We start from the raw sequence: 25,835 nt of genomic DNA, 5'->3' as shown, positions 1-25,835 counted from the left end.
AGTACCAGGTTCGATAATGAGGAACGTATCGGCCCAGGGCGGAAACGCAGCAGGCAAAAGTTCCCGCGCTGAGCAGTAGTGGGATAGCGCCTGTGAATAGGTGGTGTTCGGTAGCACGTGCAAGACAGTCGAACGAAGATTTTCTTTCCAATATACTCTTTAATTTTTGAAGGAAAACGTAGAAACAAGTTCGGATTAAATTCTTAACCAGGCACTTTTGGTCTTTTTTTTTACTTTCATAAACACGTATGTTTTACAAGGAACCTTTGCGTAGATACTTTAGTTGCTTGCTGTTTAATTTGGTATTCACACTCTTTCTTTAAGAATTTCAAAATTCTATGCAGCCGGGTCATTATTTTTATCTCTAAAAAACAGGCCTAGTTTTTTAACCTTAAAACCGTAGGTTGATTTCCTTCTAACGCATGTCCTTTTTAAAGTAAAGGCGTGTAAAGAATTTCTAAACATTGGCTTACAAAAAAATGGTTCCTTATCTATTATTTTACAGATTTTAGTGCAATTGGTATAAACCAGTTGGTAAAAAGTAAAAACAATCGCGCACAGCTGCGCGAGTCCAGCATTGCCTATCAGAAGACTTATTGACCCAATTTAATTTATTTGGCGTTTTTTAAATTTCGACATTCTTTCAAAAATTCGAGTAAATTTATCACATGAAAATAAACTATATAAACTTTTAAAAATATAACAATATTTTTTGACATCTGACAATATAAATTTGACAAAAATTTTAATTTACTGCAATTTTCAGCACCATTAATAAAAACAAGGACGCGAGTTTTCTACGATTTTGTTCTCAATATATTTAAACCCTGCACACTTTTGATATTGCGAAAATTATACCTTACAAAAATAAATTGGCTTCTAACATAAAAGAAGATAGAAAAATGTATTTTGATTAAAAATACTATGTGAAAAATTGGCTGGGTGGACGTCATCTAATTTGTATACGGCGATGGAGTAACATAAGGTGGAATCGAATTCAAACGTTTCTTTACACGTTCTCACTTTTTGCAAAATGTTGAAAAGAAAAAATATAAATTCATCAGGCGAGGAATATTTTATGGAAAGTAGCGCGTGAAATTTGAAACTACCGCTAATTTCGAATGCTACTTTTATGTATTCAACACAATTCTGGACAAAGAATGTAAGATTCAGTTGATATCTCTAAGCAAATTTTTTTCTTGATTTGAAGGAATAATAAAAAAGCATAAGTTAATACTTTTTACCCTTCACAGTCAGTTGGGTGTAGTGGCGTGCACCTGTAATCCAGCTACTTGGAGACTAAACTTACGAACGGCTTGAGTTCAGGACCACTATCGGTCAGTTGTCTATGTCGATCAGGCGTCCACACTAAGCTCAGTGTCAACATGGTCTACAGGAAGGAATTCATGTAGTACCAGGTTCGATAATGAGGAACGCATCGGCCCAGGGCGGAAACGCAGCAGGCAAAAGTTCCCGCGCTGAGCAGTAGTGGGATAGCGCCTGTGAATAGGTGGTGTTCGGTAGCCCGCGCAAGACAGTCGAACGAAGATTTTCTTTCCAATATACTCTTTAATTTTTGAAGGAAAACGTAGAAACAAGTTCGGATTAAATCCTTAACCAGGCACTTTTGGTCTTTTTTTTTTACTTTCATAAACACGTATGTTTTACAAAGAACCTTTGCGTGGATATTTTAGTTGCTGGCTGTTTAATTTGGTATTCACACTCTTTCTTTAAGAATTTCAAAATTCTATGCAGCCGGGGCATTATTCTTATCTCTAAAGAACAGGCCTAGTTTTTTAACCTTAAAACCGTAGGTTGATTTCCTTCTAACGCATGTCCTTTTTAAAGTAAAGGCGTGTAAAGAATTTGTAAACATTGGCTTACAAAAAAATGGTTCCTTATCTATTATTTTACAGATTTTAGTGCAATTGGTATAATCCAGTTGGTAAAAAGTAAAAATAATCGCGCACATCTGCGCGCCTCCAGCATTGCCTATCAGAAGACTTATTGATCCAATATAATTTATTTGGCGTTTTTTAAATTTCGACATTTTTTCAAAAATTCGAGTAATTTTATCACATGAAAATAAACTATTGACAACAAAGTAAATTCCACAATATTCTTAGACCCTAGATCCCAGACGTTTAAAAATATAACAATATTTTTTGACATCTGACAATATAAATTTGACAAAAATTTTAATTTACTGCAATTTTCAGCACCATTAATAAAAACAAGGACGCGAGTTTTCTACGATTTTGTTCTCAATATATTTAAACCCTGCACACTTTTGATATTGCGAAAATTATACCTTACAAAAATGAATTGGCTTCTAACATAAAAGAAGATAGAAAAATGTATTTTGATTAAAAATACTATGTGAAAAATTGGTTGGGTGGACGTCATCTAATTTGTATACGGCGATGGAGTAACATAAGGTGGAATCGAATTCAAACGTTTCTTTACACGTTCTCTCTTTTTGCACAATGTTGAAAAGAAAAAATATAAATTCATCAGGCGAGGAATATTTTATGGAAAGTAGCGCGTGAAATTTGAAACTACCGCTAATTTCGAATGCTACTTTTATGTATTCAACACAATTCTGGACAAAGAATGTAAGATTCAGTTGATATCTCTAAGCAAATTTTTTTCTTGATTTGAAGGAATAATAAAAAAGCATAAGTTAATACTTTTTACCCTTCGCAGTCAGTTGGGTGTAGTGGCGTGCACCTGTAATCCAGCTACTTGGAGACTAAACTTACGAACGGCTTGAGTTCAGGACCACTATCGGTCAGTTGTCTATGTCGATCAGGCGTCCACACTAAGCTCAGTGTCAACATGGTCTACAGGAAGGAATTCATGTAGTACCAGGTTCAATAATGAGGAACGTATCGGCCCAGGGCGGAAACGCAGCAGGCAAAAGTTCCCGCGCTGAGCAGTAGTGGGATAGCGCCTGTGAATAGGTGGTGTTCGGTAGCCCGCGCAAGACAGTCGAACGAAGATTTTCTTTCCAATATACTCTTTAATTTTTGAAGGAAAACGTAGAAACAAGTTCGGATTAAATCCTTAACCAGGCACTTTTGGTCTTTTTTTTTTACTTTCATAAACACGTATGTTTTACAAAGAACCTTTGCGTGGATATTTTAGTTGCTGGCTGTTTAATTTGGTATTCACACTCTTTCTTTAAGAATTTCAAAATTCTATGCAGCCGGGGCATTATTCTTATCTCTAAAGAACAGGCCTAGTTTTTTAACCTTAAAACCGTAGGTTGATTTCCTTCTAACGCATGTCCTTTTTAAAGTAAAGGCGTGTAAAGAATTTGTAAACATTGGCTTACAAAAAAATGGTTCCTTATCTATTATTTTACAGATTTTAGTGCAATTGGTATAATCCAGTTGGTAAAAAGTAAAAATAATCGCGCACATCTGCGCGCCTCCAGCATTGCCTATCAGAAGACTTATTGATCCAATATAATTTATTTGGCGTTTTTTAAATTTCGACATTTTTTCAAAAATTCGAGTAATTTTATCACATGAAAATAAACTATTGACAACAAAGTAAATTCCACAATATTCTTAGACCCTAGATCCCAGACGTTTAAAAATATAACAATATTTTTTGACATCTGACAATATAAATTTGACAAAAATTTTAATTTACTGCAATTTTCAGCACCATTAATAAAAACAAGGACGCGAGTTTTCTACGATTTTGTTCTCAATATATTTAACCCCTGCACACTTTTGATATTGCGAAAATTATACCTTACAAAAATGAATTGGCTTCTAACATAAAAGAAGATAGAAAAATGTATTTTGATTAAAAATACTATGTGAAAAATTGCCTGGGTGGACGTCATCTAATTTGTATACGGCGATGGAGTAACATAAGGTGGAATCGAATTCAAACGTTTCTTTACACGTTCTCACTTTTTGCAAAATGTTGAAAAGAAAAAATATAAATTCATCAGGCGAGGAATATTTTATGGAAAGTAGCGCGTGAAATTTGAAACTACCGCTAATTTCGAATGCTACTTTTATGTATTCAACACAATTCTGGACAAAGAATGTAAGATTCAGTTGATATCTCTAAGCAAATTTTTTTCTTGATTTGAAGGAATAATAAAAAAGCATAAGTTAATACTTTTTACCCTTCGCAGTCAGTTGGGTGTAGTGGCGTGCACCTGTAATCCAGCTACTTGGAGACTAAACTTACGAACGGCTTGAGTTCAGGACCACTATCGGTCAGTTGTCTATGTCGATCAGGCGTCCACACTAAGCTCAGTGTCAACATGGTCTACAGGAAGGAATTCATGTAGTACCAGGTTCGATAATGAGGAACGTATCGGCCCAGGGCGGAAACGCAGCAGGCAAAAGTTCCCGCGCTGAGCAGTAGTGGGATAGCGCCTGTGAATAGGTGGTGTTCGGTAGCCCGCGCAAGACAGTCGAACGAAGATTTTCTTTCCAATATACTCTTTAATTTTTGAAGGGAAACGTAGAAACAAGTTCGGATTAAATCCTTAACCAGGCACTTTTGGTCTTTTTTTTTTACTTTCATAAACACGTATGTTTTACAAAGAACCTTTGCGTGGATATTTTAGTTGCTGGCTGTTTAATTTGGTATTCACACTCTTTCTTTAAGAATTTCAAAATTCTATGCAGCCGGGGCATTATTCTTATCTCTAAAGAACAGGCCTAGTTTTTTAACCTTAAAACCGTAGGTTGATTTCCTTCTAACGCATGTCCTTTTTAAAGTAAAGGCGTGTAAAGAATTTGTAAACATTGGCTTACAAAGAAATGGTTCCTTATCTATTATTTTACAGATTTTAGTGCAATTGGTATAAACCAGTTGGTAAAATGTAAAAACAAATCGCGCACAGGTGCGCGAGTCCAGCATTGCCTATCAGAAGACTTATTGATCCAATTTAATTTATTTGGCGTTTTTTAAATTTCGACATTCTTTCAAAAATTCGAGTAATTTTATCACATGAAAATAAACTATATAAACTTTTAAAAATATAACAATATTTTTTGACATCTGACAATATAAATTTGACAAAAATTTTAATTTACTGCAATTTTCAGCACCATTAATAAAAACAAGGACGCGAGTTTTCTACCATTTTGTTCTCAATATATTTAAACCCTACACACTTTTGATATTGCGAAAATTATACCTTACAAAAATAAATGGGCTTCTAACATAAAAGAAGATAGAAAAATGTATTTTGATTAAAAATACTATGTGAAGAATTGCCTGGGTGGACGTCATCTAATTTGTATACGGCGATGGAGTAACATAAGGTGGAATCGAATTCAAACGTTTCTTTACACGTTCTCACTTTTTGCAAAATGTTGAAAAGAAAAAATATAAATTCATCAGGCGAGGAATATTTTATGGAAAGTAGCGCGTGAAATTTGAAACTACCGCTAATTTCGAATGCTACTTTTATGTATTCAACACAATTCTGGACAAAGAATGTAAGATTCAGTTGATATCTCTAAGCAAATTTTTTTCTTGATTTGAAGGAATAATAAAAAAGCATAAGTTAATACTTTTTACCCTTCGCCGTCAGTTGTGTGTAGTGGCGTGCACCTGTAATCCAGCTACTTGGAGACTAAACTTACGAACGGCTTGAGTTCGGGACCACTATCGGTCAGTTGTCTATGTCGATCAGGCGTCCACACTAAGCTCAGTGTCAACATGGTCTACAGGAAGGAATTCATGTAGTACCAGGTTCGATAATGAGGAACGTATCGGCCCAGGGCGGAAACGCAGCAGGCAAAAGTTCCCGCGCTGAGCAGTAGTGGGATAGCGCCTGTGAATAGGTGGTGTTCGGTAGCCCGCGCAAGACAGTCGAACGAAGATTTTCTTTCCAATATACTCTTTAATTTTTGAAGGAAAACGTAGAAACAAGTTCGGATTAAATTCTTAACCAGGCACTTTTGGTCTTTTTTTTTACTTTCATAAACACGTATGTTTTACAAGGAACCTTTGCGTAGATACTTTAGTTGCTGGCTGTTTAATTTGGTATTCACACTCTTTCTTTAAGAATTTCAAAATTCTTTGCAGCCGGGTCATTATTTTTATCTCTAAAGAACAGGCCTAGTTTTTTAACCTTAAAACCGTAGGTTGATTTCCTTCTAACGCATGTCCTTTTTAAAGTAAAGGCGTGTAAAGAATTTGTAAACATTGGCTTACAAAAAATGGTTCCTTATCTATTATTTTACAGATTTTAGTGCAATTGGTATAATCCAGTTGGTAAAAAGTAAAAATAATCGCGCACATCTGCGCGCCTCCAGCATTGCCTATCAGAAGACTTATTGATCCAATATAATTTATTTGGCGTTTTTTAAATTTCGACATTTTTTCAAAAATTCGAGTAATTTTATCACATGAAAATAAACTATTGACAACAAAGTAAATTCCACAATATTCTTAGACCCTAGATCCCAGACGTTTAAAAATATAACAATATTTTTTGACATCTGACAATATAAATTTGACAAAAATTTTAATTTACTGCAATTTTCAGCACCATTAATAAAAACAAGGACGCGAGTTTTCTACCATTTTGTTCTCAATATATTTAAACCCTACACACTTTTGATATTGCGAAAATTATACCTTACAAAAATAAATTGGCTTCTAACATAAAAGAAGATAGAAAAATGTATTTTGATTAAAAATACTATGTGAAGAATTGCCTGGGTGGACGTCATCTAATTTGTATACGGCGATGGAGTAACATAAGGTGGAATCGAATTCAAACGTTTCTTTACACGTTCTCACTTTTTGCAAAATGTTGAAAAGAAAAAATATAAATTCATCAGGCGAGGAATATTTTATGGAAAGTAGCGCGTGAAATTTGAAACTACCGCTAATTTCGAATGCTACTTTTATGTATTCAACACAATTCTGGACAAAGAATGTAAGATTCAGTTGATATCTCTAAGCAAATTTTTTTCTTGATTTGAAGGAATAATAAAAAAGCATAAGTTAATACTTTTTAACCTTCGCCGTCAGTTGGGTGTAGTGGCGTGCACCTGTAATGCAGCTACTTGGAGACTAAACTTACGAACGGCTTGAGTTCGAGACCACTATCGGTCAGTTGTCTATGTCGATCAGGCGTCCACCCTAAGCTCAGTGTCAACATGGTCTACAGGAAGGAATTCATGTAGTACCAGGTTCGATAATGAGGAACGTATCGGCCCAGGGCGGAAACGCAGCAGGCAAAAGTTCCCGCGCTGATCAGTAGTGGGATAGCGCCTGTGAATAGGTGGTGTTCGGTAGCCCGCGCAAGACAGTCGAACGAAGATTTTCTTTCCAATATACTCTTTAATTTTTGAAGGAAAACGTAGAAACAAGTTCGGATTAAATTCTTAACCAGGCACTTTTGGTCTTTTTTTTTACTTTCATAAACACGTATGTTTTACAAGGAACCTTTGCGTAGATACTTTAGTTGCTTGCTGTTTAATTTGGTATTCACACTCTTTCTTTAAGAATTTCAAAATTCTATGCAGCCGGGTCATTATTTTTATCTCTAAAAAACAGGCCTAGTTTTTTAACCTTAAAACCGTAGGTTGATTTCCTTCTAACGCATGTCCTTTTTAAAGTAAAGGCGTGTAAAGAATTTCTAAACATTGGCTTACAAAAAAATGGTTCCTTATCTATTATTTCACAGATTTTAGTGCAATTGGTATAAACCAGTTGGTAAAAAGTAAAAACAATCGCGCACAGCTGCGCGACTCCATCATTGCCTATCAGAAGACTTATTGATCCAATATAATTTATTTGGCGTTTTTTAAATTTCGACATTTTTTCAAAAATTCGAGTAATTTTATCACATGAAAATACACTATTGACAAGAAAGTAAATTCCACAATATTCTTAGACCTTAGATCCCAGACGTTTAAAAATATAACAATATTTTTTGACATCTGACAATATAAATTTGACAAAAATTTTAATTTACTGCAATTTTCAGCACCATTAATAAAAACAAGGACGCGAGTTTTCTACGATTTTGTTCTCAATATATTTAAACCCTGCACACTTTTGATATTGCGAAAATTATACCTTACAAAAATAAATTGGCTTCTAACATAAAAGAAGATAGAAAAATGTATTTTGATTAAAAATACTATGTGAAAAATTGGCTGGGTGGACGTCATCTAATTTGTATACGGCGATGGAGTAACATAAGGTGGAATCGAATTCAAACGTTTCTTTACACGTTCTCACTTTTTGCAAAATGTTAAAAAGAAAAAATATAAATTCATCAGGCGAGGAATATTTTATGAAAAGTAGCGCGTGAAATTTGAAACTACCGCTAATTTCGAATGCTACTTTTATGTATTCAACACAATTCTGGACAAAGAATGTAAGATTCAGTTGATATCTCTAAGCAAATTTTTTTCTTGATTTGAAGGAATAATAAAAAAGCATAAGTTAATACTTTTTACCCTTCGCTGTCAGTTGGGTGTAGTGGCGTGCACCTGTAATCCAGCTACTTGGAGACTAAACTTACGAACGGCTTGAGTTCGGGACCACTATCGGTCAGTTGTCTATATCGATCAGGTGTCCACCCTAAGCTCAGTGTCAACATGGTCTACAGGAAGGAATTCATGTAGTACCAGGTTCGATAATGAGGAACGTATCGGCCCAGGGCGGAAACGCAGCAGGCAAAAGTTCCCGCGCTGAGCAGTAGTGGGATAGCGCCTGTGAATAGGTGGTGTTCGGTAGCCCACGCAAGACAGTCGAACGAAGATTTTCTTCCCAATATACTCTTTAATTTTTGAAGGAAAACGTAGAAACAAGTTCGGATTAAATCCTTAACCAGGCACTTTTGGTCTTTTTTTTTTACTTTCATAAACACGTATGTTTTACAAAGAACCTTTGCGTGGATATTTTAGTTGCTGGCTGTTTAATTTGGTATTCACACTCTTTCTTTAAGAATTTCAAAATTCTTTGCAGCCGGGTCATTATTTTTATCTCTAAAGAACAGGCCTAGTTTTTTAACCTTAAAACCGTAGGTTGATTTCCTTCTAACGCATGTCCTTTTTAAAGTAAAGGCGTGTAAAGAATTTCTAAACATTGGCTTACACAAAAATGGTTCCTTATCTATTATTTTACAGATTTTAGTGCAATTGGTATAATCCAGTTGGTAAAAAGTAAAAATAATCGCGCACATCTGCGCGCCTCCAGCATTGCCTATCAGAAGACTTATTGATCCAATATAATTTATTTGGCGTTTTTTAAATTTCGACATTTTTTCAAAAATTCGAGTAATTTTATCACATGAAAATAAACTATTGACAACAAAGTAAATTCCACAATATTCTTAGACCTTAGATCCCAGACGTTTAAAAATATAACAATATTTTTTGACATCTGACAATATAAATTTGACAAAAATCTTAATTTACTGCAATTTTCAGCACCATTAATAAAAACAAGGACGCGAGTTTTCTACCATTTTGTTCTCAATATATTTAAACCCTACACACTTTTGATATTGCGAAAATTATACCTTACAAAAATAAATTGGCTTCTAACATAAAAGAAGATAGAAAAATGTATTTTGATTAAAAATACTATGTGAAGAATTGGCTGGGTGGACGTCATGTAATTTGTATACGGCGATGGAGTAACATAAGGTGGAATCGAATTCAAACGTTTCTTTACACGTTCTCACTTTTTGCAAAATGTTGAAAAGAAAAAATATAAATTCATCAGGCGAGGAATATTTTATGGAAAGTAGCGCGTGAAAATTGAAACTACCGCTAATTTCGAATGCTACTTTTATGTATTCAACACAATTCTGGACAAAGAATGTAAGATTCAGTTGATATCTCTAAGCAAATTTTTTTCTTGATTTGAAGGAATAATAAAAAAGCATAAGTTAATACTTTTTACCCTTCGCCGTCAGTTGGGTGTAGTGGCGTGCACCTGTAATCCAGCTACTTGGAGACTAAACTTACGAACGGCTTGAGTTCGGGACCACTATCGGTCAGTTGTCTATGTCGATCAGGCGTCCACACTAAGCTCAGTGTCAACGTGGTCTACAGGAAGGAATTCATGTAGTACCAGGTTCGATAATGAGGAACGTATCGGCCCAGGGCGGAAACGCAGCAGGCAAAAGTTCCCGCGCTGAGCAGTAGTGGGATAGCGCCTGTGAATAGGTGGTGTTCGGTAGCCCGCGCAAGACAGTCGAACGAAGATTTTCTTTCCAATATACTCTTTAATTTTTGAAGGAAAACGTAGAAACAAGTTCGGATTAAATTCTTAACCAGGCACTTTTGGTCTTTTTTTTTTACTTTCATAAACACGTATGTTTTACAAGGAACCTTTGCGTAGATACTTTAGTTGCTGGCTGTTTAATTTGGTATTCACACTCTTTCTTTAAGAATTTCAAAATTCTTTGCAGCCGGGTCATTATTTTTATCTCTAAAGAACAGGCCTAGTTTTTTAACCTTAAAACCGTAGGTTGATTTCCTTCTAACGCATGTCCTTTTTAAAGTAAAGGCGTGTAAAGAATTTGTAAACATTGGCTTACAAAAAAATGGTTCCTTATCTATTATTTTACAGATTTTAGTGCAATTGGTATAATCCAGTTGGTAAAAAGTAAAAAAATCGCGCACATCTGCGCGCCTCCAGCATTGCCTATCAGAAGACTTATTGATCCAATATAATTTATTTGGCGTTTTTTAAATTTCGACATTTTTTCAAAAATTCGAGTAATTTTATCACATGAAAATAAACTATTGACAACAAAGTAAATTCCACATTATTCTTAGACCCTAGATCCCAGACGTTTAAAAATATAACAATATTTTTTGACATCTGACAATATAAATTTGACAAAAATCTTAATTTACTGCAATTTTCAGCACCATTAATAAAAACAAGGACGCGAGTTTTCTACCATTTTGTTCTCAATATATTTAAACCCTACACACTTTTGATATTGCGAAAATTATACCTTACAAAAATAAATTGGCTTCTAACATAAAAGAAGATAGAAAAATGTATTTTGATTAAAAATACTATGTGAAGAATTGGCTGGGTGGACGTCATGTAATTTGTATACGGCGATGGAGTAACATAAGGTGGAATCGAATTCAAACGTTTCTTTACACGTTCTCACTTTTTGCAAAATGTTGAAAAGAAAAAATATAAATTCATCAGGCGAGGAATATTTTATGGAAAGTAGCGCGTGAAAATTGAAACTACCGCTAATTTCGAATGCTACTTTTATGTATTCAACACAATTCTGGACAAAGAATGTAAGATTCAGTTGATATCTCTAAGCAAATTTTTTTCTTGATTTGAAGGAATAATAAAAAAGCATAAGTTAATACTTTTTACCCTTCGCCGTCAGTTGGGTGTAGTGGCGTGCACCTGTAATCCAGCTACTTGGAGACTAAACTTACGAACGGCTTGAGTTCGGGACCACTATCGGTCAGTTGTCTATGTCGATCAGGCGTCCACACTAAGCTCAGTGTCAACGTGGTCTACAGGAAGGAATTCATGTAGTACCAGGTTCGATAATGAGGAACGTATCGGCCCAGGGCGGAAACGCAGCAGGCAAAAGTTCCCGCGCTGAGCAGTAGTGGGATAGCGCCTGTGAATAGGTGGTGTTCGGTAGCCCGCGCAAGACAGTCGAACGAAGATTTTCTTTCCAATATACTCTTTAATTTTTGAAGGAAAACGTAGAAACAAGTTCGGATTAAATTCTTAACCAGGCACTTTTGGTCTTTTTTTTTTACTTTCATAAACACGTATGTTTTACAAGGAACCTTTGCGTAGATACTTTAGTTGCTGGCTGTTTAATTTGGTATTCACACTCTTTCTTTAAGAATTTCAAAATTCTTTGCAGCCGGGTCATTATTTTTATCTCTAAAGAACAGGCCTAGTTTTTTAACCTTAAAACCGTAGGTTGATTTCCTTCTAACGCATGTCCTTTTTAAAGTAAAGGCGTGTAAAGAATTTGTAAACATTGGCTTACAAAAAAATGGTTCCTTATCTATTATTTTACAGATTTTAGTGCAATTGGTATAATCCAGTTGGTAAAAAGTAAAAAAATCGCGCACATCTGCGCGCCTCCAGCATTGCCTATCAGAAGACTTATTGATCCAATATAATTTATTTGGCGTTTTTTAAATTTCGACATTTTTTCAAAAATTCGAGTAATTTTATCACATGAAAATAAACTATTGACAACAAAGTAAATTCCACATTATTCTTAGACCCTAGATCCCAGACGTTTAAAAATATAACAATATTTTTTGACATCTGACAATATAAATTTGACAAAAATTTTAATTTACTGCAATTTTAAGCACCATTAATAAAAACAAGGACGCGAGTTTTCTACGATTTTGTTCTCAATATATTTAAACCCTGCACACTTTTGATATTGCGAAAATTATACCTTACAAAAATAAATTGGCTTCTAACATAAAAGAAGATAGAAAAATGTATTTTGATTAAAAATACTATGTGAAAAATTGGCTGGGTGGACGTCATCTAATTTGTATACGGCGATGGAGTAACATAAGGTGGAATCGAATTCAAACGTTTCTTTACACGTTCTCACTTTTTGCAAAATGTTGAAAAGAAAAAATATAAATTCATCAGGCGAGGAATATTTTATGGAAAGTAGCGCGTGAAATTTGAAACTACCGCTAATTTCGAATGCTACTTTTATGTATTCAACACAATTCTGGACAAAGAATGTAAAATTCAGTTGATATCTCTAAGCAAATTTTTTTCTTGATTTGAAGGAATAATAAAAAAGCATAAGTTAATACTTTTTACCCTTCGCCGTCAGTTGGGTGTAGTAGCGTGCACCTGTAATCCAGCTACTTGGAGACTAAACTTACGAACGGCTTGAGTTCGGGACCACTATCGGTCAGTTGTCTATGTCGATCAGGCGTCCACACTAAGCTCAGTGTCAACATGGTCTACAGGAAGGAATTCATGTAGTACCAGGTTCGATAATGAGGAACGTATCGGCCCAGGGCGGAAACGCAGCAGGCAAAAGTTCCCGCGCTGAGCAGTAGTGGGATAGCGCCTGTGAATAGGTGGTGTTCGGTAGCCCGCGCAAGACAGTCGAACGAAGATTTTCTTTCCAATATACTCTTTAATTTTTGAAGGAAAACGTAGAGACAAGTTCGGATGAAATCCTTAACCAGGCACTTTTGGTCTTTTTTTTTTACTTTCATAAACACGTATGTTTTACAAAGAACCTTTGCGTGGATATTTTAGTTGCTGGCTGTTTAATTTGGTATTCACACTCTTTCTTTAAGAATTTCAAAATTCTATGCAGCCGGGTCATTATTTTTATCTCTAAAAAACAGGCCTAGTTTTTTAACCTTAAAACCGTAGGTTGATTTCCTTCTAACGCATGTCCTTTTTAAAGTAAAGGCGTGTAAAGAATTTGTAAACATTGGCTTACAAAGAAGTGGTTCCTTATCTATTATTTTACAGATTTTAGTGCAATTGGTATAAACCAGTTGGTAAAAAGTAAAAACAATCGCGCACAGCTGCGCGAGTCCAGCATTGCCTATCAGAAGACTTATTGATCCAATATAATTTATTTGGCGTTTTTTAAATTTCGACATTCTTTCAAAAATTCGAGTAATTTTATCACATGAAAATAAACTATATAAACTTTTAAAAATATAACAATATTTTTTGACATCTGACAATATAAATTTGACAAAAATTTTAATTTACTGCAATTTTCAGCACCATTAATAAAAACAAGGACGCGAGTTTTCTACGATTTTGTTCTCAATATATTTAAACCCTACACACTTTTGATATTGCGAAAATTATACCTTACAAAAATAAATTGGCTTCTAACATAAAAGAAGATAGAAAAATGTATTTTGATTGAAAATACTATGTGAAAAATTGCCTGGGTGGGCGTCATCTAATTTGTATACGGCGATGGAGTAACATAAGGTGGAATCGAATTCAAACGTTTCTTTACACGTTCTCACTTTTTGCAAAATGTTGAAAAGAAAAAATATAAATTCATCAGGCGAGGAATATTTTATGGAAAGTAGCGCGTGAAATTTGAAACTACCGCTAATTTCGAATGCTACTTTTATGTATTCAACACAATTCTGGACAAAGAATGTAAGATTCAGTTGATATCTCTAAGCAAATTTTTTTCTTGATTTGAAGGAATAATAAAAAAGCATAAGTTAATACTTTTTACCCTTCGCCGTCAGTTGGGTGTAGTGGCGTGCACCTGTAATCCAGCTACTTGGAGACTAAACTTACGAACGGCTTAAGTTCGGGACCACTATCGGTCAGTTGTCTATGTCGATCAGGCGTCCACACTAAGCTCAGTGTCAACATGGTCTACAGGAAGGAATTCATGTAGTACCAGGTTCGATAATGAGGAACGTATCGGCCCAGGGCGGAAACGCAGCAGGCAAAAGTTCCCGCGCTGAGCAGTAGTGGGATAGCGCCTGTGAATAGGTGGTGTTCGGTAGCCCGCGCAAGACAGTCGAACGAAGATTTTCTTTCCAATATACTCTTTAATTTTTGAAGGAAAACGTAGAAACAAGTTCGGATTAAATTCTTAACCAGGCACTTTTGGTCTTTTTTTTTACTTTCATAAACACGTATGTTTTACAAAGAACCTTTGCGTAGATACTTTAGTTGCTGGCTGTTTAATTTGGTATTCACACTCTTTCTTTAAGAATTTCAAAATTCTATGCAGCCGGGTCATTATTTTTATCTCTAAAGAACAGGCCTAGTTTTTTAACCTTAAAACCGTAGGTTGATTTCCTTCTAACGCATGTCCTTTTTAAAGTAAAGGCGTGTAAAGAATTTGTAAACATTGGCTTACAAAGAAATGGTTCCTTATCTATTATTTTACAGATTTTAGTGCAATTGGTATAAACCAGTTGGTAAAAAGTAAAAACAATCGCGCACAGCTGCGCGAGTCCAGCATTGCCTATCAGAAGACTTATTGATCCAATTTAATTTATTTGGCGTTTTTTAAATTTCGACATTCTTTCAAAAATTCGAGTAATTTTATCACATGAAAATAAACTATATAAACTTTTAAAAATATAACAATATTTTTTGACATCTGACAATATAAATTTGAAAAAAATTTTAATTTACTGCAATTTTCAGCACCATTAATAAAAACAAGGACGCGAGTTTTCTACGATTTTGTTCTCAATATATTTAAACCCTACACACTTTTGATATTGCGAAAATTATACCTTACAAAATTTATTGGCTTCTAACATAAAAGAAGATAGAAAAATGTATTTTGATTAAAAATACTATGTGAAGAATTGCATGGGAGGACGTCATCTAATTTGTATACGGCGATGGAGTAACATAAGGTGGAATCGAATTCAAACGTTTCTTTACACGTTCTCACTTTTTGCAAAATGTTGAAAAGAAAAAATATAAATTCATCAGGCGAGGAATATTTTATGGAAAGTAGCGCGTGAAATTTGAAACTACCGCTAATTTCGAATGCTACTTTTATGTATTCAACACAATTTTGGACAAAGAATGTAAGATTCAGTTGATATCTCTAAGCAAATTTTTTTCTTGATTTGAAGGAATAATAAAAAAGCATAAGTTAATACTTTTTACCCTTCGCGGTCAGTTGGGTGTAGTGGCGTGCACCTGTAATCCAGCTACTTGGAGACTAAACTTACGAACGGCTTGAGTTCGGGACCACTATCGGTCAGTTGTCTATGTCGATTAGGCGTCCACACTAAGCTCAGTGTCAACATGGTCTACAGGAAGGAATTCATGTAGTACCAGGTTCGATAATGAGGAACGTATCGGCCCAGGGCGGAAACGCAGCAGGCAAAAGTTCCCGCGCTGAGCAGTAGTGGGATAGCGCCTGTGAATAGGTGGTGTTCGGTAGCCCGCGCAAGACAGTCGAACGAAGATTTTCTTTCCAATATACTCTTTAATTTTTGAAGGAAAACGTAGAAACAAGTTCGGATTAAATTCTTAACCAGGCACTTTTGGTCTTTTTTTTTACTTTCATAAACACGTATGTTTTACAAGGAACCTTTGCGTAGATACTTTAGTTGCTGGCTGTTTAATTTGGTATTCACACTCTTTCTTTAAGAATTTCAAAATTCTTTGCAGCCGGGTCATTATTTTTATCTCTAAAAAAGAGGCCTAGTTTTTTAACCTTAAAACCGTAGGTTGATTTCCTTCTAACGCATGTCCTTTTTAAAGTAAAGGCGTGTAAAGAATTTGTAAACATTGGCTCACAAAAAAATGGTTCCTTATCTATTATTTTACAGATTTTAGTGCAATTGGTATAATCCAGTTGGTAAAAAGTAAAAATAATCGCGCACATCTGCGCACCTCCAGCATTGCCTATCAGAAGACTTATTGATCCAATATAATTTATTTGGCGTTTTTTAAATTTCGACATTTTTTCAAAAATTCGAGTAATTTTATCACATGAAAATAAACTATTGACAACAAAGTAAATTCCACAATATTCATAGACCCTAGATCCCAGACGTTTAAAAATATAACAATATTTTTTGACATCTGACAATATAAATTTGACAAAAATTTTAATTTACTGCAATTTTCAGCACCATTAATAAAAACAAGGACGCGAGTTTTCTACGATTTTGTTCTCAATATATTTAAACCCTGCACACTTTTGATATTGCGAAAATTATACCTTACAAAAATAAATTGGCTTCTAACATAAAAGAAGATAGAAAAATGTATTTTGATTAAAAATACTATGTGAAAAATTGCCTGGGTGGACGTCATCTAATTTGTATACGGCGATGGAGTAACATAAGGTGGAATCGAATTCAAACGTTTCTTTACACGTTCTCACTTTTTGCAAAATGTTGAAAAGAAAAAATATAAATTCATCAGGCGAGGAATATTTTATGGAAAGTAGCGCGTGAAATTTGAAACTACCGCTAATTTCGAATGCTACTTTTATGTATTCAACACAATTCTGGACAAAGAATGTAAGATTCAGTTGATATCTCTAAGCAAATTTTTTTCTTGATTTGAAGGAATAATAAAAAAGCATAAGTTAATACTTTTTACCCTTCGCAGTCAGTTGGGTGTAGTGGCGTGCACCTGTAATCCAGCTACTTGGAGACTAAACTTACGAACGGCTTGAGTTCGGGACCACTATCGGTCAGTTGTCTATGTCGATCAGGCGTCCACACTAAGCTCAGTGTCAACATGGTCTACAGGAAGGAATTCATGTAGTACCAGGTTCGATAATGAGGAACGTATCGGCCCAGGGCGGAAACGCAGCAGGCATAAGTTGCCGCGCTGAGCAGTAGTGGGATAGCGCCTGTGAATAGGTGGTGTTCGGTATCCCGCGCAAGACAGTCGAACGAAGATTTTCTTTCCAATATACTCTTTAATTTTTGAAGGAAAACGTAGAAACAAGTTCGGATTAAATTCTTAACCAGGCAATTTTGGTCTTTTTTTTTACTTTCATAAACACGTATGTTTTACAAGGAACCTTTGCGTAGATACTTTAGTTGCTGGCTGTTTAATTTGGTATTCACACTCTTTCTTTAAGAATTTCAAAATTCTTTGCAGCCGGGTCATTATTTTTATCTCTAAAGAACAGGCCTAGTTTTTTAACCTTAAAACCGTAGGTTGATTTCCTTCTAACGCATGTCCTTTTTAAAGTAAAGGCGTGTAAAGAATTTGTAAACATTGGCTTACAAAAAAATGGTTCCTTATCTATTATTTTACAGATTTTAGTGCAATTGGTATAATCCAGTTGGTAAAAAGTAAAAATAATCGCGCACATCTGCGCGCCTCCAGCATTGCCTATCAGAAGACTTATTGTTCCAATATAATTTATTTGGCGTTTTTTAAATTTCGACATTCTTTCAAAAATTCGAGTAATTTTATCACATGAAAATAAATTATTGACAACAAAGTAAATTCCACAATATTCTTAGACCCTAGATCCCAGACGTTTAAAAATGTAACAATATTTTTTGACATCTGACAATATAAATTTGACAAAAATTTTAATTTACTGCAATTTTCAGCACCATTAATAAAAACAAGGACGCGAGTTTTCTACGATTTTGTTCTCAATATATTTAAACCCTACACACTTCTGATATTGCGAAAATTATACCTTACAAAAATGAATTGGCTTCTAACATAAAAGAAGATAGAAAAATGTATTTTGATTAAAAATACTATGTGAAAAATTGCCTGGGTGGACGTCATCTAATTTGTATACGGCGATGGAGTAACATAAGGTGGAATCGAATTCAAACGTTTCTTTACACGTTCTCACTTTTTGCAAAATGTTGAAAAGAAAAAATATAAATTCATCAGGCGAGGAATATTTTATGGAAAGTAGCGCGTGAAATTTGAAACTACCGCTAATTTCGAATGCTACTTTTATGTATTCAACACAATTCTGGACAAAGAATGTAAGATTCAGTTGATATCTGTAAGCAAATTTTTTTCTTGATTTGAAGGAATAATAAAAAAGCATAAGTTAATACTTTTTACCCTTCGCAGTCAGTTGGGTGTAGTGGCGTGCACCTGTAATCCAGCTACTTGGAGACTAAACTTACGAACGGCTTGAGTTCAGGACCACTATCGGTCAGTTGTCTATGTCGATCAGGCGTCCACACTAAGCTCAGTGTCAACATGGTCTACAGGAAGGAATTCATGTAGTACCAGGTTCGATAATGAGGAACGTATCGGCCCAGGGCGGAAACGCAGCAGGCAAAAGTTCCCGCGCTGAGCAGTAGTGGGATAGCGCCTGTGAATAGGTGGTGTTCGGTATCCCGCGCAAGACAGTCGAACGAAGATTTTCTTTCCAATATACTCTTTAATTTTTAAAGGAAAACGTAGAAACAAGTTCGGATTAAATTCTTAACCAGGCAATTTTGGTCTTTTTTTTTACTTTCATAAACACGTATGTTTTACAAGGAACCTTTGCGTAGATACTTTAGTTGCTGGCTGTTTAATTTGGTATTCACACTCTTTCTTTAAGAATTTCAAAAGTCTTTGCAGCCGGGTTATTATTTTTATCTCTAAAGAACAGGCCTAGTTTTTTAACCTTAAAACCGTAGGTTGATTTCGTTCTAACGCATGTCCTTTTTAAAGTAAAGGCGTGTAAAGAATTTGTAAACATTGGCTTACAAAAAAATGGTTCCTTATCTATTATTTTACAGATTTTAGTGCAATTGGTATAATCCAGTTGGTAAAAAGTAAAAATAATCGCGCACATCTGCGCGCCTCCAGCATTGCCTATCAGAAGACTTATTGTTCCAATATAATTTATTTGGCGTTATTTAAATTTCGACATTCTTTCAAAAATTCGAGTAATTTTATCACATGAAAATAAACTATTGACAACAAAGTAAATTCCACAATATTCTTAGACCCTAGCTCCCAGACGTTTAAAAATATAACAATATTTTTTGACATCTGACAATATAAATTTGACAAAAATTTTAATTTACTGCAATTTTCAGCACCATTAATAAAAACAAGGACGCGAGTTTTCTACGATTTTGTTCTCAATATATTTAAACCCTGCACACTTCTGATATTGCGAAAATTATACCTTACAAAAATAAATTGGCTTCTAACATAAAAGAAGATAGAAAAATGTATTTTGATTAAAAATACTATGTGAAAAATTGGCTGGGTGGACGTCATCTAATTTGTATACGGCGATGGAGTAACATAAGGTGGAATCGAATTCAAACGTTTCTTTACACGTTCTCACTTTTTGCAAAATGTTGAAAAGAAAAAATATAAATTCATCAGGCGAGGAATATTTTATGGAAAGGAGCGCGTGAAACTTGAAACTACCGCTAATTTCGAATGCTACTTTTATGTATTCAACACAATTCTGGACAAAGAATGTAAGATTCAGTTGATATCTCTAAGCAAATTTTTTTCTTGATTTGAAGGAATAATAAAAAAGCATAAGTTAATACTTTTTACCCTTCGCCGTCAGTTGGGTGTAGTGGCGTGCACCTGTAATCCAGCTACTTGGAGACTAAACTTACGAACGGCTTGAGTTCGGGACCACTATCGGTCAGTTGTCTATGTCGATCAGGCGTCCACCCTAAGCTCAGTGTCAACATGGTCTACAGGAAGGAATTCATGTAGTACCAGGTTCGATAATGAGGAACGTATCGGCCCAGGGCGAAAACGCAGCAGGCAAAAGTTCCCGCGCTGAGCAGTAGTGGGATAGCGCCTGTGAATAGGTGGTGTTCGGTAGCCCGCGCAAGACAGTCGAACGAAGATTTTCTTTCCAATATACTCTTTAATTTTTGAAGGAAAACGTAGAAACAAGTTCGGATTAAATCCTTAACCAGGCACTTTTGTTCCTTTTTTTTTCTTTCATAAACACGTATGTTTTACAAAGAACCTTTGCGTGGATATTTTAGTTGCTGGCTGTTTAATTTGGTATTCACACTCTTTCTTTAAGAATTTCAAAATACAATGCAGCCGGGGCATTATTCTTATCTCTAAAGAACAGGCCTAGTTTTTTAACCTTAAAACCGTAGGTTGATTTCCTTCTAACGCATGTCCTTTTTAAAGTAAAGGCGTGTAAAGAATTTGTAAACATTGGCTTACGAAGAAATGGTTCCTTATCTATTATTTTACAGATTTTAGTGCAATTGGTATAAACCAGTTGGTAAAAAGTAAAAACAATCGCGCACAGCTGCGCGAGTCCAGCATTGCCTATCAGAAGACTTATTGATCCAATATAATTTATTTGGCGTTTTTAAAATTTCGACATTCTTTCAAAAATTCGAGTAATTTTATCACATGAAAATAAACTATTGACAACAAAGTAAATTCCGCAATATTCATAGACCCTAGATCCCAGACGTTTAAAAATATAACAATATTTTTTGACATCTGACAATATAAATTTGACAAAAATTTTAATTTACTGCAATTTTCAGCACCATTAATAAAAACAAGGACGCGAGTTTTCTACGATTTTGTTCTCAATATATTTAAACCCTACACACTTCTGATATTGAGAAAATTATACCTTACAAAAATAAATTGGCTTCTAACATAAAAGAAGATAGAAAAATGTATTTTGATTAAAAATACTATGTGAAAAATTGCCTGGGTGGACGTCATCTAATTTGTATACGGCGATGGAGTAACATAAGGTGGAATCGAATTCAAACGTTTCTTTACACGTTCTCACTTTTTGCAAAATGTTGAAAAGAAAAAATATAAATTCATCAGGCGAGGAATATTTTATGGAAAGTAGCGCGTGAAATTTGAAACTACCGCTAATTTCGAATGCTACTTTTATGTATTCAACACAATTCTGGACAAAGAATGTAAGATTCAGTTGATATCTCTAAGCAAATTTTTTTCTTGATTTGAAGGAATAATAAAAAAGCATAAGTTAATACTTTTTACCCTTCGCAGTCAGTTGGGTGTAGTGGCGTGCACCTGTAATCCAGCTACTTGGAGACTAAACTTACGAACGGCTTGAGTTCAGGACCACTATCGGTCAGTTGTCTATGTCGATCAGGCGTCCACACTAAGCTCAGTGTCAACATGGTCTACAGGAAGGAATTCATGTAGTACCAGGTTCGATAATGAGGAACGTATCGGCCCAGGGCGGAAACGCAGCAGGCAAAAGTTCCCGCGCTGAGCAGTAGTGGGATAGCGCCTGTGAATAGGTGGTGTTCGGTATCCCGCGCAAGACAGTCGAACGAAGATTTTCTTTCCAATATACTCTTTAATTTTTGAAGGAAAACGTAGAAACAAGTTCGGATTAAATTCTTAACCAGGCAATTTTGGTCTTTTTTTTTACTTTCATAAACACGTATGTTTTACAAGGAACCTTTGCGTAGATACTTTAGTTGCTGGCTGTTTAATTTGGTATTCACACTCTTTCTTTAAGAATTTCAAAATTCTTTGCAGCCGGGTCATTATTTTTATCTCTAAAGAACAGGCCTAGTTTTTTAACCTTAAAACCGTAGGTTGATTTCCTTCTAACGCATGTCCTTTTTAAAGTAAAGGCGTGTAAAGAATTTGTAAACATTGGCTTACAAAAAAATGGTTCCTTATCTATTATTTTACAGATTTTAGTGCAATTGGTATAATCCAGTTGGTAAAAAGTAAAAATAATCGCGCACATCTGCGCGCCTCCAGCATTGCCTATCAGAAGACTTATTGATCCAATATAATTTATTTGGCGTTATTTAAATTTCGACATTCTTTCAAAAATTCGAGTAATTTTATCACATGAAAATAAACTATTGACAACAAAGTAAATTCCACAATATTCTTAGACCCTAGATCCCAGACGTTTAAAAATATAACAATATTTTTTGACATCTGACAATATAAATTTGACAAAAATTTTAATTTACTGCAATTTTCAGCACTATTAATAAAAACAAGGACGCGAGTTTTCTACGATTTTGTTCTCAATATATTTAAACCCTACACACTTTTGATATTGCGAAAATTATACCTTACAAAAATAAATTGGCTTCTAACATAAAAGAAGATAGAAAAATGTATTTTGATTAAAAATACTATGTGAAAAATTGGCTGGGTGGACGTCATCTAATTTGTATACGGCGATGGAGTAACATAAGGTGGAATCGAATTCAAACGTTTCTTTACACGTTCTCACTTTTTGCAAAATGTTGAAAAGAAAAAATATAAATTCATCAGGCGAGGAATATTTTATGGAAAGTAGCGCGTGAAATTTGAAACTACCGCTAATTTCGAATGCTACTTTTATGTATTCAACACAATTCTGGACAAAGAATGTAAGATTCAGTTGATATCTCTAAGCAAATTTTTTTCTTGATTTGAAGGAATAATAAAAAAGCATAAGTTAATACTTTTTACCCTTCGCCGTCAGTTGGGTGTAGTGGCGTGCACCTGTAATCCAGCTACTTGGAGACTAAACTCACGAACGGCTTGAGTTCGGGACCACTATCGGTCAGTTGTCTATGTCGATCAGGCGTCCACCCTAAGCTCAGTGTCAACATGGTCTACAGGAAGGAATTCATGTAGTACCAGGTTCGATAATGAGGAACGTATCGGCCCAGGGCGGAAACGCAGCAGGCAAAAGTTCCCGCGCTGAGCAGTAGTGGGATAGCGCCTGTGAATAGGTGGTGTTCGGTAGCCCGCGCAAGACAGTCGAACGAAGATTTTCTTTCCAATATACTCTTAAATTTTTGAAGGGAAACGTAGAAACAAGTTCGGATTAAATCCTTAACCAGGCACTTTTGGTCTTTTTTTTTACTTTCATAAACACGTATGTTTTACAAGGAACCTTTGCGTGGATATTTTAGTTGCTGGCTGTTTAATTTGGTATTCACACTCTTTCTTTAAGAATTTCAAAATTCTATGCAGCCGGGTCATTATTTTTATCTCTAAAGAACAGGCCTAGTTTTTTAACCTTAAAACTGTAGGTTGATTTCCTTCTAACGCATGTCCTTTTTAAAGTAAAGGCGTGTAAAGAATTTGTAAACATTGGCTTACAAAGAAATGGTTCCTTATCTATTATTTTACAGATTTTAGTGCAATTGGTATAAACCAGTTGGTAAAAAGTAAAAACAATCGGGCACATCTGCGCGCCTCCAGCATTGCCTATCAGAAGACTTATTGATCCAATATAATTTATTTGGCGTTATTTAAATTTCGACATTTTTTCAAAAATTCGAGTAATTTTATCACATGAAAATAAACTATTGACAACAAAGTAAATTCCACAATATTCTTAGACCCTAGATCCCAGACGTTTAAAAATATAACAATATTTTTTGACATCTGACAATATAAATTTGACAAAAATTTTAATTTACTGCAATTTTCAGCACCATTAATAAAAACAAGGACGCGAGTTTTCTACGATTTTGTTCTCAATATATTTAAACCCTACACACTTCTGATATTGCGAAAATTATACCTTACAAAAATAAATTGGCTTCTAACATAAAAGAAGATAGAAAAATGTATTTTGATTAAAAATACTATGTGAAAAATTGCCTGGGTGGACGTCATCTAATTTGTATACGGCGATGGAGTAACATAAGGTGGAATCGAATTCAAACGTTTCTTTACACGTTCTCACTTTTTGCAAAATGTTGAAAAGAAAAAATATAAATTCATCAGGCGAGGAATATTTTATGGAAAGTAGCGCGTGAAATTTGAAACTACCGCTAATTTCGAATGCTACTTTTATGTATTCAACACAATTCTGGACAAAGAATGTAAGATTCAGTTGATATCTCTAAGCAAATTTTTTTCTTGATTTGAAGGAATAATAAAAAAGCATAAGTTAATACTTTTTACCCTTCGCCGTCAGTTGGGTGTAGTGGCGTGCACCTGTAATCCAGCTACTTGGAGACTAAACTTAGGAACGGCTTATGTTCGGGACCACTATCGGTCAGTTGTCTATGTCGATCAGGCGTCCACACTAAGCTCAGTGTCAACATGGTCTACAGGAAGGAATTCATGTAGTACCAGGTTCGATAATGAGGAACGTATCGGCCCAGCGCGGAAACGCAGCAGGCAAAAGTTCCCGCGCTGAGCAGTAGTGGGATAGCGCCTGTGAATAGGTGGTGTTCGGTAGCCCGCGCAAGACAGTCGAACGAAGATTTTCTTTCCAATATACTCTTTAATTTTTGAAGGAAAACGTAGAAACAAGTTCGGATTAAATCCTTAACCAGCCACTTTTGGTCTTTTTTTTTTACTTTCATAAACACGTATGTTTTACAAGGAACCTTTGCGTAGATACTTTAGTTGCTGGCTGTTTAATTTGGTATTCACACTCTTTCTTTAAGAATTTCAAAATTCTATGCAGCCGGGTCATTATTCTTATTTCTAAAGAACAGGCCTAGTTTTTTAACCTTAAAACGTAGGTTGATTTCCTTCTAACGCATGTCCTTTTTAAAGTAAAGGCGTGTAAAGAATTTGTAAACATTGGCTTACAAAGAAATGGTTCCTTATCTATTATTTTACAGATTTTAGTGCAATTGGTATAAACCAGTTGGTAAAAAGTAAAAACAATCGCGCACAGCTGCGCGACTCCAGCATTGCCTATCAGAAGACTTATTGATCCAATTTAATTTATTTGGCGTTTTTTAAATTTCGACATTCTTTCAAAAATTCGAGTAATTTTATCACATGAAAATAAACTATTGACAACAAAGTAAATTCCGCGATATTCATAGACCCTAGATCCCAGACGTTTAAAAATATAACAATATTTTTTGACATCTGACAATATAAATTTGACAAAAATTTTAATTTACTGCAATTTTCAGCACCATTAATAAAAACAAGGACGCGAGTTTTCTACGATTTTGTTCTCAATATATTTAAACCCTACACACTTCTGATATTGCGAAAATTATACCTTACAAAAATAAATTGGCTTCTAACATAAAAGAAGATAGAAAAATGTATTTTGATTAAAAATACTATGTGAAAAATTGCCTGGGTGGACGTCATCTAATTTGTATACGGCGATGGAGTAACATAAGGTGGAATCGAATTCAAACGTTTCTTTACACGTTCTCACTTTTTGCAAAATGTTGAAAAGAAAAAATATAAATTCATCAGGCGAGGAATATTTTATGGAAAGTAGCGCGTGAAATTTGAAACTACCGCTAATTTCGAATGCTACTTTTATGTATTCAACACAATTCTGGACAAAGAATGTAAGATTCAGTTGATATCTGTAAGCAAATTTTTTTCTTGATTTGAAGGAATAATAAAAAAGCATAAGTTAATACTTTTTAACTTTCGCCGTCAGTTGGGTGTAGAGGCGT

Source organism: Hydractinia symbiolongicarpus, chromosome 10 (genome assembly GCF_029227915.1).
Source record: "Hydractinia symbiolongicarpus strain clone_291-10 chromosome 10, HSymV2.1, whole genome shotgun sequence".
Lineage (NCBI taxonomy): Eukaryota > Metazoa > Cnidaria > Hydrozoa > Anthoathecata > Hydractiniidae > Hydractinia > Hydractinia symbiolongicarpus.
This window is presented reverse-complemented; position numbering follows the sequence as displayed.